Below are 13,513 nucleotides of genomic sequence, written 5' to 3'. Positions count from 1 at the left end.
GGGAGTGCACACGTGGGGATACCGTACAGTATCATGACAAATCCTTATCTCCAAATGTGTTTGCAAGCCAGTAGGATTCTACAGGCCAGGTTCTAATGTATGAGAAAAGACATTTCTGAATAGAAGTAGGGGAGGGAACAGAGAGGGGAGAGAAAAAATCCCCCACATCTCAAATAGATGAGTGGGAACCTTCATGTTATCTCCGCCCTCTCAGCAGTAATTGATTTTGCCTGCTGTTCCCTTATAGTAACTCTGAAACATTTGTTATTTTTTTTTCCTCTCCTGCCCCAAGGCTTGTAACAGAAAGTAGCATGTTTAAATCCTCTTATTCTGTTAAGTACATACAAAAACCTAAAGACTTTAACGAATCTGAAATAAGCACTAATTCAGTAGTCAAAAGACCCACCATTGTCTCAACTAAAAGAGACCATGCCCATCTTGAGGTCCTAGTGAAAGCTAAATGGTGGAAGCTGAATGCAAAGATCCACCTTGCTGCGAAAATGCACATCTGGACGCTGTACTCTGTTTCTTCTCATGGAGCAAACCCTGCTACGTTTCTCTTCTTAGTCCCTGTCTAGCTTGATTTAATTTTTCCAACGTTAAAGATGGCTTATCCAGGAAATTTGCAGCTCATTTCTAATGGTAAGAAGCTTGATTACTCAAAAGATACAGTGAATCAATATTGCTTCTCTTATTTTTGTTTTGCTCTTTGACTTGAGGTTAATGTTTTGGCTTCATATTTGCCTGTAGGATGAAGTGCGTGATAGTGCTGTACATAATTGTAGTTAATGTGCTGTGGTAAATGTTTTGTTGTTTGTCTGTGGTTTTGTACCCTTAGATGCCTTATTTGCTATTTTTTCTAATGTCCTCCTGATATTTTTTTTTTCCTTTTCTGAGGAAAAACTTTGTGTCTTCTCAACAGTTTCTGTTTTTAACAAGCTTATGATTTAGTGAATTACGTGAATAGGCACTCAAGGTGCCCACCTCCTCTGGCTTGTTGCTGGGACAGGTGGGAGCTGAGCTGGGAAAGGATTGCTATCAAGTAGTCATGGAAAAACTTTGACTAAGACTTGATCTGTAACTTATCACTCAGTTATATTCCTGTTAGTCACTGTGGCAAAATAGTTAACTCCTTTTATTCTTTCCTATGTGTTACCGTGCTTGTTTCCTTTTTCCTTGCTTTGTCCAAGCCTTTTGCATTTTCTTCCAGAGGAATCCCTCCAGCATGTCAGGTGTGTTAAGCTATGACATTTGAAAGCTGTCAAAGGCAGCAGAAGCAAGTCTTGCTTTTCAGTCAGAAGTTATCCCTATGATAAATACCCAAAGCTAAGCTTTGTGGGGAAATAATATTGTTTTGCAGCAGAATAGAAGAACAGATCTCTTTCCAGCAGTAAAATGAGCATCAGGGGATTGAATCTGCAGTCTGTCTTAAAGGGCAGGATTCAGTCATTGGTCTCGATAGATCTGTCTTCTGTTGCTTATAGGTTTGCTCTGTTTGTCTCACCAGATTTCTTCCTCAAATTCTTTTGCCTTCATTGCCTTTTAAGAAGTGCCTGTAACACTTTCTCTCTGAGATAAAATACTAATTTCCAGCCAATATATTCTGTATTAGCAATGCATCTTGGCAACAAATGTTGCTTGAAAGCGCGTATTCCGAGGGGAAGGTGGGAAGCACAATTTAAAGACTCATGTTGTTGCAGAGACGGCTCAGCAGAACATGTTGCGTGTGGGAAGTGCCCCTGTGGACCCAGAGAAGGTTCATCTTGCCACCTCAGAGGAGTTTCTAACTTCATTTATTTTATGCAGACCTTTGACATGGATCCTTTTGCCTTTAGCACCCTTGGTTGTTGTCATCTACAGGAAAGAACGCACCTTGGTACTGGGATATGCAAATCCAGTGTTTGTCTTGTTGCAAGCATGCTGGATGGTTATGGCCATCTCACACCAAAGACAGCGGTGTAAGCTTTTCCCATTTTCCTCTGAAGCCCATACTCGTTACATGAAGATACTGTGCAGAAGACGTTCTTTGTATGGTCCATGGCCACATGTATCTCAGTTTGTAGGAGCAAGTGTTTAACTGGTTTTTTAAAACATTTTTTTTCTCTGATATTTTATATGAACCTTAACATGGAAAATTCAAAATTAGAAAGAGTCGGATGCTGAAGGAGGAGAAAGATGGCCACCACTTCTAATGGAAATGGCTTTTACTGGCACTATTTTATATGCTGTTTAATTGACTTTAAGTTGAACAGGCAGAGGCTCACTTTTGCACTGCACATGGTGCAAGAGTTACAATCTGGTTGTAGGTGCCACTGGAGACCATCAATAGCCAGGCAGACTGTGCCTTCACAGTAGTGAGGTGCTCTTTCTAGTGTCAAAGGCAGTGCCTTGCTTGATTTAATCCTTTTCTAACTGAAGTTCCAGAGTGATAAATTGAAAACTGTCATGACCGGTATCCGGTACCTGTCTGCCCTATACAAAATGCATGCAGTAGACAGTGAAATTGAATCATTGTCATGTGTGAGTAAAGAAAAGGGCTTTTCATTTCTTTCACAGTTTATTTTTAAGCAAATGTTGCAATTTACTTTTATAAGCTGAATGTGTAGTTAATGCACTTCTTTGAGAAGCTGAGGAGTTCTGTTAAATATGTAAATTCCTGCATGTTTTTGTTCTTGGGCAGGGTAGGTAGGACCTCAGAGTTTAAACATAATTCCAAGCTTATTGATCTATTTTACTCCAGGTTTTTCCCATTTTGAAACAACCTGTTGCTGCAGTTATAGCACCAGATCACTGGCCTTGCTATGTAAAATTGACTAATTATCTTAAAAAATCAACTTACAGCTTTCAGAACAAATCAGGAGTGACACCGTGTCAGCACCAGGAGTGGCAACCTCTTCCTCTGATGGAGAGGCCTCCACGTGGTCACACAGTAATGCTGCTTAGAGTAAGGCTGGTGGCACTGAAAAGCGCCAGATTTGGAAGGCTGAAGTACTGCCCTTTCTAGTACTATTTGTGAAAGCAGTGCAGTGTACTAATAAATTTAACTGTCGTTGATGGGCACAGCTTCGCAGTCTAAATCCTTTTTACTCAGACTGACAGTCTCACAGCTCATTGCTTTGGACTTTTCCAGGGCCATCATGAGTGTAAATGATGCAAGTACTGCGCTACCCTTCAAAGTGTTTGTATGAAAGCAGTGCCTTTCGATACACCATGAGACATTCTGACTGAGTAATCTTCTCTACGGAATCATTAGAGCTTCCTTTTGCATTCATAACAAAGATTTGAATGCTTGTTACTTCTGGTAGCCCAGCAAAAATAAAACTGCTAAGGAAGAGCTATCTTTCGTTCCTTGGTTTTTGGGTTTGGTTTGGGGTTTTTGTTTGTTTGTTTTTACTATTTATCTCTTGAGGGACTTGGATAGGTGCTATTAGGAACATCTGCTGAACAAGGTATTGCTACCAGTAGGAGAAACAAAACTCTGCAGATATCAGATGTTATATCACATTTCTGTGGACAGTAGTTAGACATGTTTATTATGAAAAAACTTAGTGATCTTAGAATGTAGGTGTTATTGAAATATCTTTTAACAGAGTTTTAAACTTTATTTTCAAGAGAATCTTCAGCTGTTTTGGAGCACAATTACACTGACAGGCCTAGGATATAGAAGCACAGGGAAATGAAGGCTGAAATAGGAGCAGGTTCTGCTAACCAGTATTGAGTGTAACTGGGGAGATTGCAGGACTGGAATTGAGTGATCTCAGGAATGGATTGAATTGTCAGTGTGCAACCAGGTGGGTCTTGGCAGAGCGCATCTGCATAACTTTTGCCTCTGTTTACAGCAACTTCTATCTCACTGTTCATAGTTTAAAAGTAGAGACTGGGCAGGGTGGCACAAGTAATGATTATTAAAAATAGGAAAATGTTGCCCTACAGTCTCATAATCATGACTTATATCAATGACTGGTGTTTTTTCTGTGTCAAGCTAAAACAATTAAGAGATTCAGTTGCACATGGAATACCAAAATGCATTCGTCACTGTGCTTTGACTTCTTGAGAAGTCAGATATTCAGATCTAAGCAAATATTATGTGTCCTTCATAGTTTGGAAGTGTCTAACAACAAATTGTCTTATGTTGTTTTATAGCACACATCATAAGAACAGCTAAAATGGAGCCCAAGCTTTAGCCTTTGAAGCCAGAGGTTATAACTGAGATATAAAAATGGAGAGTGTTCTGGAGTTTTGGTGTGGGGTGGTGGTGTTTTTTTTGTTTTTTTTTTTTTTTGTTCTTTCTGGGTTTTTGTTGTTGTTGGGGGAATTTGGAAACAAGGCCTCAAAGAGCAAAGGATATAGGATTTCAGCACTTTAGATTTATCCATTTGTCCTTGCTGACTGAAAGCAGCACATTCAAAACAAAACAGCAAACTGCTGACAGATGTGCTGCGGACAAGCAGGGAACGGGGTTTTATCAGAGGTTCCACAGGACAGAAGGAAGAAGGGAATGTCTGTTATAAACTTTGAAAGCAGGCGACTGAAATGTGTTCCAAGAGTATTTTGGAGCAGGAGTGCCAGTTTAAATATTTATACAGTGTTTTATTGCACTGATTCAAATATTGAATAGCGCCTGACCCTTGAATTTTTGGATCCCTGCCTGACTGGCACCCCATGATGGGTATATTTACTTAGAAAACAGCCTTCTGTGGCAGCTGTTTTTCAGTGCAGGGAATTGGGAAAGCTGGATTTTGATCCAATTTTTGTCATGATTTTCATGCTCTACTTTGAGTTCAAGAAATGCCTTTCCATGCGTCAGTTCCTTCACCTGAGAAATAAAAGTTGCATTTACCACTGGCTCACACTGGCTTGTGAGATACTGTAGTGGATGCTTAGATGGATGTTTTCCTTTTTACTGTTTCCTCAGACTTCTTTATTGTTGACAGTCCTGATCTGTATTCGACAGCATTTAACTGGCCTCCACCTGTCCTCCCTCACATACCAGACCTTGTGAAAAATAAGGTGGTTTCTCTCCATCAGTAGTTTCCTGGTTTATCAGTGCTGAGAAGCGCAGCCCTTGGCTAGCCTTGTGGTACGGTGACTGTCGGCAGAGCTCCTTTCCCCACCTGAAACAAGAAACTGAAGCTGTGCTGCCAACGCCTGTCCATTACCAGCTCTACTGAAACCACCCTTTCATCGTAAAGATGCCTGTGGTGGTTGTCACCAGTCTGGGCTGGAGATCTCCAGCTTCTGTGAGCTGGAAGTATACTAAGACTGCTGTTAGTTACTGCCCTGAGCTGGAACTGTGGTCCTGCAAAAATCCTTTGATTAAACTGTTGGTTGATTAGAGTCATAGGCTAAAGCCTGAGTCAAGACAACTTCTGCTTGCTACCCAATATAATAATTTTATGCAGCAGTATTTTGTAGTGTGGTGACTCTTGAGATGGATTATTTAGGATGTGTCTGATTGTAGAGAGAGATGAGGTAGCAAAACCCAATGATCAGAGGTCTGGCCTAGCCTATTGCTGGACGTGTACCCAGCTGCTGAGCTTGCGTCATGCACCCATGAGTTGCTCTGAGGTCTACAAGGAATTGTCGTCTGTTCCTTGGCTGCTAGGCTTCCATCGTTGGGCTTTTGGAGAGCTCAGCCTCAAGGTGCAGGTGCCCTGACTTCAAAACAGGAGCAAAAAGTCTTTCTAAATTCCCAGCCTTGCTGTGCGCTTGTTTGTAACTGAAACCTCAGGGATGCAAGATAATTTTAGCAAATAAACGTAAGGGATCTGTGGAGGGATTTCTGAAACAATCATTCTCTGTTTCCCTCTGTGTATTTGCAGACTCGGAGAAGAAAATGGAGAATTCGGTTAGCTTGTTTACCCAAGCTATTACGCTGGCTTAACTGTTCCATGATGAAGTTCCATTTCAGCACTGAGCTTACTAGGCTGTGGAGATAAAAATGATGAATTTGATTGTTTTTGTCCTTTTGGTTTTATGTTCAGGTTTCACAGGATTGGATCAATGACTGCCACCATTTCTTCCTGAAAAACAGGCTTGCCCTGAACCTTTCTGCAGACATACGCAACTGCTCCAAGCATCCATAAACTGTGGGGTTTTTTCCACTGTTCGGAAATACAGCAGTGGCTTGGCTTCATGGCCATGGCTCAGAATGGGAAGCCAGAGTTAACGAAATTTAAAGCAGAGCAATACTGCCTGATGCTCACACTTTCCAGAGAGAGTCCAAGTCTCTTATTCTGCAGAGCTTGCCTTTGGCTTCATTTGATCAAACTGATAGAATATGTTTAGAGGGGACATACAGGACTGATGCTTTGCAGGCAATTAAAATCTATGAATTGGATTAAAAGCTGAATGTTAGTATGCTTTGATGCAATCCTTTTTTTGTTTTCTTTTGACTGAGATGCTTTTTGGAGATAAAATTGGAACCAGGCTCCTAATCTGCAGTTGCTTGGGGCTTAGCTGTTTGAGGTTTCTTTATTTTGCTGCTCTTACCTATTGACCTGCTCGATTAATTTTGTATCTGAACTTTTGTCCTCTTTATTCCTGACTTTTCTGCCCTGTCACTACACAGCTGAAAAAAATCTGTGCAGTCTAGAGGACCAATTAGGTCTAGCTTTTAAGAAAAATGTTTGGTTGTAAAATCATGTGTACTTCATTTCTTGCTTCAAGACACTTCTCTTTATTTTTTTATTTTTTTTTTTAAGAGCTGAGCTAGCTTGACAAAGAAGGATGAGGCCAGAGGCAGTTATAAAGGGTGCATTGTATTTTTACTGTAATACTGAAGTATTGATTGTTGACTTATTGGTAGGCTTAATGCACAACCATTTCCTTAGTTAGTGTTTGAATGGCCATTAAAACGCTGGCTTGGTGCCAGAATGTTGAAATCCTGCATTTTATAATACAATTTGGCTATCCAAAAGTACTAATGTGGTTTGGGTTTAAAAAAAAAAAAAAGACAAATAGGCAAGTCTTGAGTTTCTTTGTGTTTTTGTATTTGTTAACCTTCACAAACTGAAATGAACCTCTGAAGCAGGAGATGCTGAAAAGAAGACAGAGGGAGGCAGGCAGGCAGGCATCCTGATGTTTTGGGGTTTGTGCCTCTTAAAATTTTCCGCCTTTTAAGATGCGTGGTGCTTGCAGAGCTGCTGACAGTTGTTCAGGGATGCAGAGTAATATTACTGACTCTTTAATTTATTAGTTTAAAACTAGTCATTGTTTCTTCCTAGAGGAAAGGTTTGTTTGTATTGCTTCACAAGCATGGTGCATGTTAATAGCACTGCCCATAAAAATATGCCTGTTGTCATGTTCTAATTTTTCTCAGCTGTGGGATAGGGCGTGCTCTCTCTCCCCTGCAGCACCATCAATAATCTGTGCTGTGCTCAGTTCCCAGGGATGCTTCCCTGTGCTCTTTAATGGTACATGTTCCTCTTGGTCCCCTCTGCTCGAGTCTCAGGGCCATGCTACGAACTGGGTCACTTTCTAGCTTGTAGAAAAGACTGCATCAGGTTTTGAAGAGCTACGTATGGAAGGCCTGATGCTGTTGTTCTTGTACAAGAACAATATTTGTGCAAAGCTGCTGTCTTGATTGCAGTGGTGGCTTTTTTTTTGTATTGGTAAGATAGACAGGAGTGGAAACTTTAATTGCTGGGAATTATTTGCCACTGCAGTCAGCCAGCAGTTACCTCAAGCCCTTCCTTTCTAATTGCTCTCTGGAACAGGTACCCAGTGCTCCTTCAGGTACATCTCCAGTTTTCTGTCTGCCATTTCTCTGTCCTCTTCTGTCTCGCTTTTATAAAAACACAAACTTTGACAAAACAAAAAGAATTAAGCTTACTTTGGTTTATGCATGTCTCTGGTCTTGGGTGGTGACATGAGCACGGTTTTGGTGGAAAATGGCAGTTTCAGCTGTCTGGTTCTTTTGGGTCATATTGCTGTCTGTTATAACCTGCCATGAAGAACAATAATTACACAAAACCTAAATACTTCATTACAGAAACAAATACTGGAAATTAAAGGAGACTTAAATACCTTTCTGCTCTACCGAATGTGAGGAGAAACACTGGACAAAAGGTGAGGAGCCAAGAGTTTGCCCTCTGGCTGCTCTCCTGAGTGTTATTTAATCTTTCTCACTCAGACCTGTAGCCAAGACTTGCTGCAGTTCCTTTCCTGTCGTTTCAGCTTTCCATTAAATAATAAGATTTTGTAAGGTAGGATTGTTGCCTGTTAGAGTCTACCTTTTTAAAATAAATTAGTGTGATACTTTTGCCAAAAAAATAGTTTTGTCTCACTGGGAAGTAGTAGCAGTTGCTCCATCTCTGAAGCAAATACCAATGTGAGTGGTCGTTACCCAAATGAAGCTTGTGCTGGTATTTGTGTTCAAACTTTTTTTTTTTCTGCCATGAAATATTTTGAGTTTAGTGCTCTTTCCCCACCCATCTGATCTTCTCCATTCCCCTATTTCAGTAGTCTGCCAAATCTGATCGTTCTGTGCAAAGGCAGCTGTCATCATTGTTCAGCTGTTTTTCCAAAACATACAAAAATGCTGGAGAAAAACGTTCAGATTTTTTTCTATACTGTGGTTGCTCTGTGGAATTTTATGATGAATTTTAAATATTTTGAGTTTGGGTGACAGATGATAAAGCAATTTGGAAATGAGTCTCTTCTCTTTCGTACTAAGTGAGAAAGAGAGACGTTAACAAGCTACTTTGGATTTTCAGCTCATGTTTGTGTGGAGTACAACCCAATTTCTAAGCACTCATATTCACTTTCCGTGGACTCTCATATGGTGTGGTCCCTGTTTACCTGAGTTAATCAGAGTTTAACTTTAAAAGGTAGAAAATAAAGGATGTTACTGTACAGCAATTCAATTTACACTGTGGCAACAACTATTTATAGACTTAAATAATTGCAATGCCAATTTAAGTTGCCCTGTTCTACTTTTTTTTGATACTAGCAATTGCAAGAGATTATAAACTCCCTCTCTACAGGAGGGTGAATTAATAGGTCTCCCAGTAGGCCTGGAAGGGGCAGAATTTGATTGCATTCCTCAAATGCTTAACACTTGAGGCTCTCAAATTAGATAGCAAAGAGAATCTGTTTTGAAAGAACACGTGGACTTGCAAGAGAGGCCCTTGCTGATCATGGAGGACCATAGGGGGAATGCATTTTCGGTAGTATTAGACTTCAGCAGCTGGAACATCTTATTTGGAGCAAATATTAGTAAAGTTTTCTTTAAAAAGAAAACGAAAGATTCTTTATCTCTGCCTCCAGCATGTCTTTACTTCCAAGAAATATACACAGGAATTAATGCTACTTGCAAGACTCTAGTTCAGGGTCATTAAGAATATGCTACATCATAATTGATAGCAAGTGATATTTTAATATAAAAATATGCATTGGTGTGATTTATCCTCACCGTGTGACCAGAACTGCTAGTCCGCAAGGAAGTGTTTGCTTCATGAATAGTATGCGGAGAGCGGTTTCACCCACTCCAAGTAAACACATCTGCAGCCAGTGTTATTGTGCCCAGTAACAGTGGGAAGGAAGCTGCTTCCCTGGATGTCTCTATTATACAGCACAGTGCAGTAGTAGAGCTACGCTTCCCTGTGAAGACGGGTGGGAGACACCTAAGTTTTGCTTGGTGACCAGAGTTAAAGCAGCCGTATTACTGGATGTGCCTCCTGAGTGCTAAACGTTGTGTTTAGCACTTTTCATTAGTGAAATGTATGTTTGATATCCTGTCTGCCCTCTTTGCGTGCAGAAGGATCTTCTGCAGTAAGGCATCTTACAATGTGCACGTCTGAGCCTGCAGTGCAGCAAGATCTCTAGTGACAACTGGAGTCTCCTCTGATCAGTGGGGGGGAGAAGAATAAATGATATTTGGTGGGTCTGTTTTTCATGAACATGTAAGTTACATGAGTTAATGAATCAGCAAAGTAATTTTACAAGAAAGTTCACTGACCAAATAATGCTCTTGAAACCTGCAGTGTGATCGTTACGCTTGTTGGTAAATGCTAAGTGGATGTCTCTAAGTGCAGTAGCTGATTGTATATATCCAGCAACAAACAGGTGAGCACACTAAGGTAGAATCATAGCTGGAAGAAATAACTTCCCCATTTTGAGCAAACGGAGCAGCACAGCCTTTATGCTTCTGTGGTGACAGACATGTCTCTCTGGGTACCCACCGGAGCCCTGGCTGCTCCTGGGGGGCCAGGACAGAACATAAATTCAGTGTTACTTTCTGCAGTGAACTTGCAATATGGGTGCTTGTGTAGCAAGAGCTGAAGGAAGATTAATAACACATTTTTGTCTAAACCACTAATCAGTCTTTAGATTATTTTAGTCTTGGCCACTACTGATCTAGTTTGTGTTTGAACTAGAGACCTCTATTTGGAAGTCACTTTGTCCTTTTAATACTTTTCTGAGGCAGCCTCTGTCCCTTCCTGAGACTCTTTTTATCTATACACTTGAAAAGGTTGTTCTTGTTTTGTGAAAGGCTAATCCCCGTTTTGTATGGCTATGCACATTGCATTAAATGGAAGCTACGTGTATTCCCCTCGCTCGCCTTGAATGAGTCCTTGTTTCTCTTCTAGCAGTTTGTAACTCAGTCTTCAGGGGGTTCTACTACCTTCAGTTTTGAAGGGTTTGCATGGACACGTGGGGAGGAGGTGGATACCATGCATGGGGTCTCCTTGGATACCATGCAAGGGTCTCCTTCCCTGCAGCCCATTGTTTCCAAATTTCTACCAAGTTTATGTTCTTGAGTTTGACCTTTCTCCAGGCATTTGCTTCTACTAGAAGTGTCTGCCTAATCACAGCTAGCTGACCTTAAGACACAGAACATTGTTGATCCTTCATCTTGATTGAGCTCTAAGATTTGATCCCTCCCAGTTCTTTTCCTTCTACCTCTTCCTGTTCTCTAGCTATCTCAATACTTGTAACTGTCTTTGCAAAAAAAATTACTGGATGATAACTCAAAAGTAAGGTGATGTAAGTACTTTTCAACATAAAAAGTACACATGTATGGATGGACGATCATGAGGAAAAGGTGAAAGGCATGTAAGCACAAAAGAAATAAAATCACTAACTTCAATCTTCTAATTCTCATATTCCAGGTGAAACCTCTACAGCTTTAAGATGTGGTGTGTTTTGGAAGGGATTTAAGGGCAGGATAAGTTGTACGTGCCTTAGTCTTCCTTTTTTGAGTCAAGCTCAAGAGGTGGACACTCTTATTTCCTCTGCTGGAAGCTGTATCCTCAGTATTGTCTAATGTAAGATGACAAGGCAAGGATTGTCAGCCAGAGGAATGAAGTGATAAAACTCCTCATGGCTTGATTTGGTCCACAAAGGACAGATTTTTGTTTATCTTCCAATTCTGTCAGTCCTGCATAGAAATGTTACTGGGAAGAGACTTGGTGCTAACCTATCTTTCAATATGTACAGCTTCTTAATCATTATGGTGTCGGTGATAATAAACCACTAACCAAGCAGGCACGGTCAGCACGTGCTCTGTGTGAGAAGGCTGAGCCAGGGCTGAGGGAATCTCCTGTCCCAGTTGTTGGCTGTTCCATGATCCCCTTGAGCGCTGCATTTCCACTCCCCCAGGAAAGGGAGAAGAGAACAAACAACACGTGACAGATGTTAGTCATGTCACTAATACAGGACTGGAAGGCGCTCGGATGTTAATGTAACAAGTGCAGTATAAAGACCTGAACAGAGCAGACCTGAACAGAACAGACCCGACTTCTGATTAAGTCCGCCAAGATGCCAATAATGATTTCAGTTGTGCTTTCACTATGAAAAATACAGGGATGGTTTGACAAAGCAGGCATGCACTGCTGTGGTCGATTTTAAGCATTGTGCTTGTGAGTGTTCATTTCCCATGCGGGCCGGTAGTTCTAGTGCCGCTTTCCTCAGAGCTGACAGCTGTAATTAAAGGAGAAGTACAAATTTAGCTTCCTTGCTAAGGAAAACCTAAAATGCTGTATTTACTCTGCATCTTCACTGCTAATTGTGGAACTGCATGGTATCCAAGCGAACATCCTTGCACATCTTAGGATTCAGCAGGTCTTCTTACGTCCATCACTAATGTTTGTTGCCTCTTGACACCTTTTGGTTTAATACTGGGGACTGTCTAGATTCCTTTGGCAGAGAGCTGAGCAAGTGGTTATTCCTGTACGTTGGGATGCTGCAGGAGGTTCACAGGTTACATCCAACTTGCAGGGTGGCCCCTACCTGCCTGCCTTTCAGAGGGAGCCAGGGGCACCCTTTTGGGCAGCGTTCATCGCAGTAAGAGCTGGATGTATCTGCCTTCAGCTGTCCGCTGTGGGTGAGCAGGCTGGGAGCCACAGCTGCTCACGTGTAAGTGCCCAGTCAGGCCCTGGGCTGGAAACAGCCTATGCTATGTGATGTAACGTGGGAAAGGATGGTTCTGAAACTGCTGGCAGGTTTCTGTGGCTGCATGGATTGAATTACTGTGGAAATTAAGAATATGGGCGTGATTCTGCATAAGTCACCCTTCTTCCAGTGATGCGAGGCTATGTATAATTGCTGTAATGCAGCAGGGAAGGCAGACCTTTCTTTTCTCAGACCCTTTGCATTTGATAATATAACCCTGAAGAAACAAAGGTAAAAGCACAGAATTGTTTCTGCTTTCCTATGTGTGAGTGTGCGTGGCTGTGTGGTGCCTTTTGGGCTTTGTGTGATGGAGAATTCGGAGACATTTTGTGAAAAGCAGGAGCATTGATAATTGCATTCTGGTTAATCGTAGCAGGAGGATCATGATTGCTCCTAGCTGATGCTTTGCGGCTTCTGCTGGAGTTAATAATTCATTGCTGGACTGTGTCAAAGCGTGCTCTTAAGTCAGGTCCCTCTGTGGATTGCAGGCATCAGTAGGAGTCAGAAGAGATGAAAGATGGGCTTAGTGTTTGACAGTCATTAACTTGGTGTGGGCCTCTAGGCAGCGTTACGTTAACTTCCTCATCCTGCACTTCCCTGTGTTTGGGAATGCGAGGGACATGGGAATTCAGCTTCTTGTGAAATTGTGGTGAGATTCAGTAGCTAGACAGAAGAATGCTGAAATGAAGGTGTGACTATCAGTGACCATGTGGTTCTGGTTTAATAGGCTGTGGGGTTGAGAGGATTTTGCCTGCTACGATGCTGAGACAACATTTCTGTAAAAGAGCTATTTTACTACGGCGTTGAGGTGCTTTCCGACGCACAGCGCCTTAACCTCCCAGGGAGAGCATGCTTTTATCACCAAGAGCTGAATTCAGGCATGTCGGTGCTTGCAGTCATCTGTGAGAGGAATTGACATTCAGGGCTTGTATATAAAAAAGGGGTTAGCATTCTGAATTAAAAATTAACATGTTCTCCGCATAATTGCGGACTTACAGCACACGCTAATGCTGTGGAAAAGAGGGCTTTCCAGGCAGAGTTTAATGGCCCAAAAGCGGAGCCGTCACTTCTTTCCCACCCTCCTTTTAAATTAGCATTGACATGTTTAAAACACTCT

The 13,513-nt window shown here is 41.5% G+C and overlaps 1 protein-coding gene across 4 annotated transcripts in view; it reads left to right on the top strand.

The window, feature by feature from the left end:
• NUP93 (nucleoporin 93) overlaps positions 1-13,513 on the top strand; it is an 82,971-nt gene that overhangs the window by 19,689 nt on the left and 49,769 nt on the right. Inside the window, exon 1 of one of the 4 annotated variants that reach the window (XM_086758480.1) lies at positions 3,763-3,791. The exons of the other annotated variants lie outside the window; for them this stretch is intronic. The gene's annotated coding sequence lies outside the window, so the exon portion shown is untranslated. Of the gene's footprint in view, positions 1-3,762; positions 3,792-13,513 lie in introns of those variants that run through there. 4 annotated transcript variants of the gene reach the window in all.

This window comes from Chlamydotis macqueenii, chromosome 13 (genome assembly GCF_036417535.1).
Source record: "Chlamydotis macqueenii isolate bChlMac1 chromosome 13, bChlMac1.mat, whole genome shotgun sequence".
In the NCBI taxonomy this organism is placed as follows: Eukaryota; Metazoa; Chordata; class Aves; order Otidiformes; family Otididae; genus Chlamydotis; species Chlamydotis macqueenii.
Note: the sequence above shows the minus strand (reverse complement) of the source record. Positions and strands in the feature narration are given on the sequence as shown.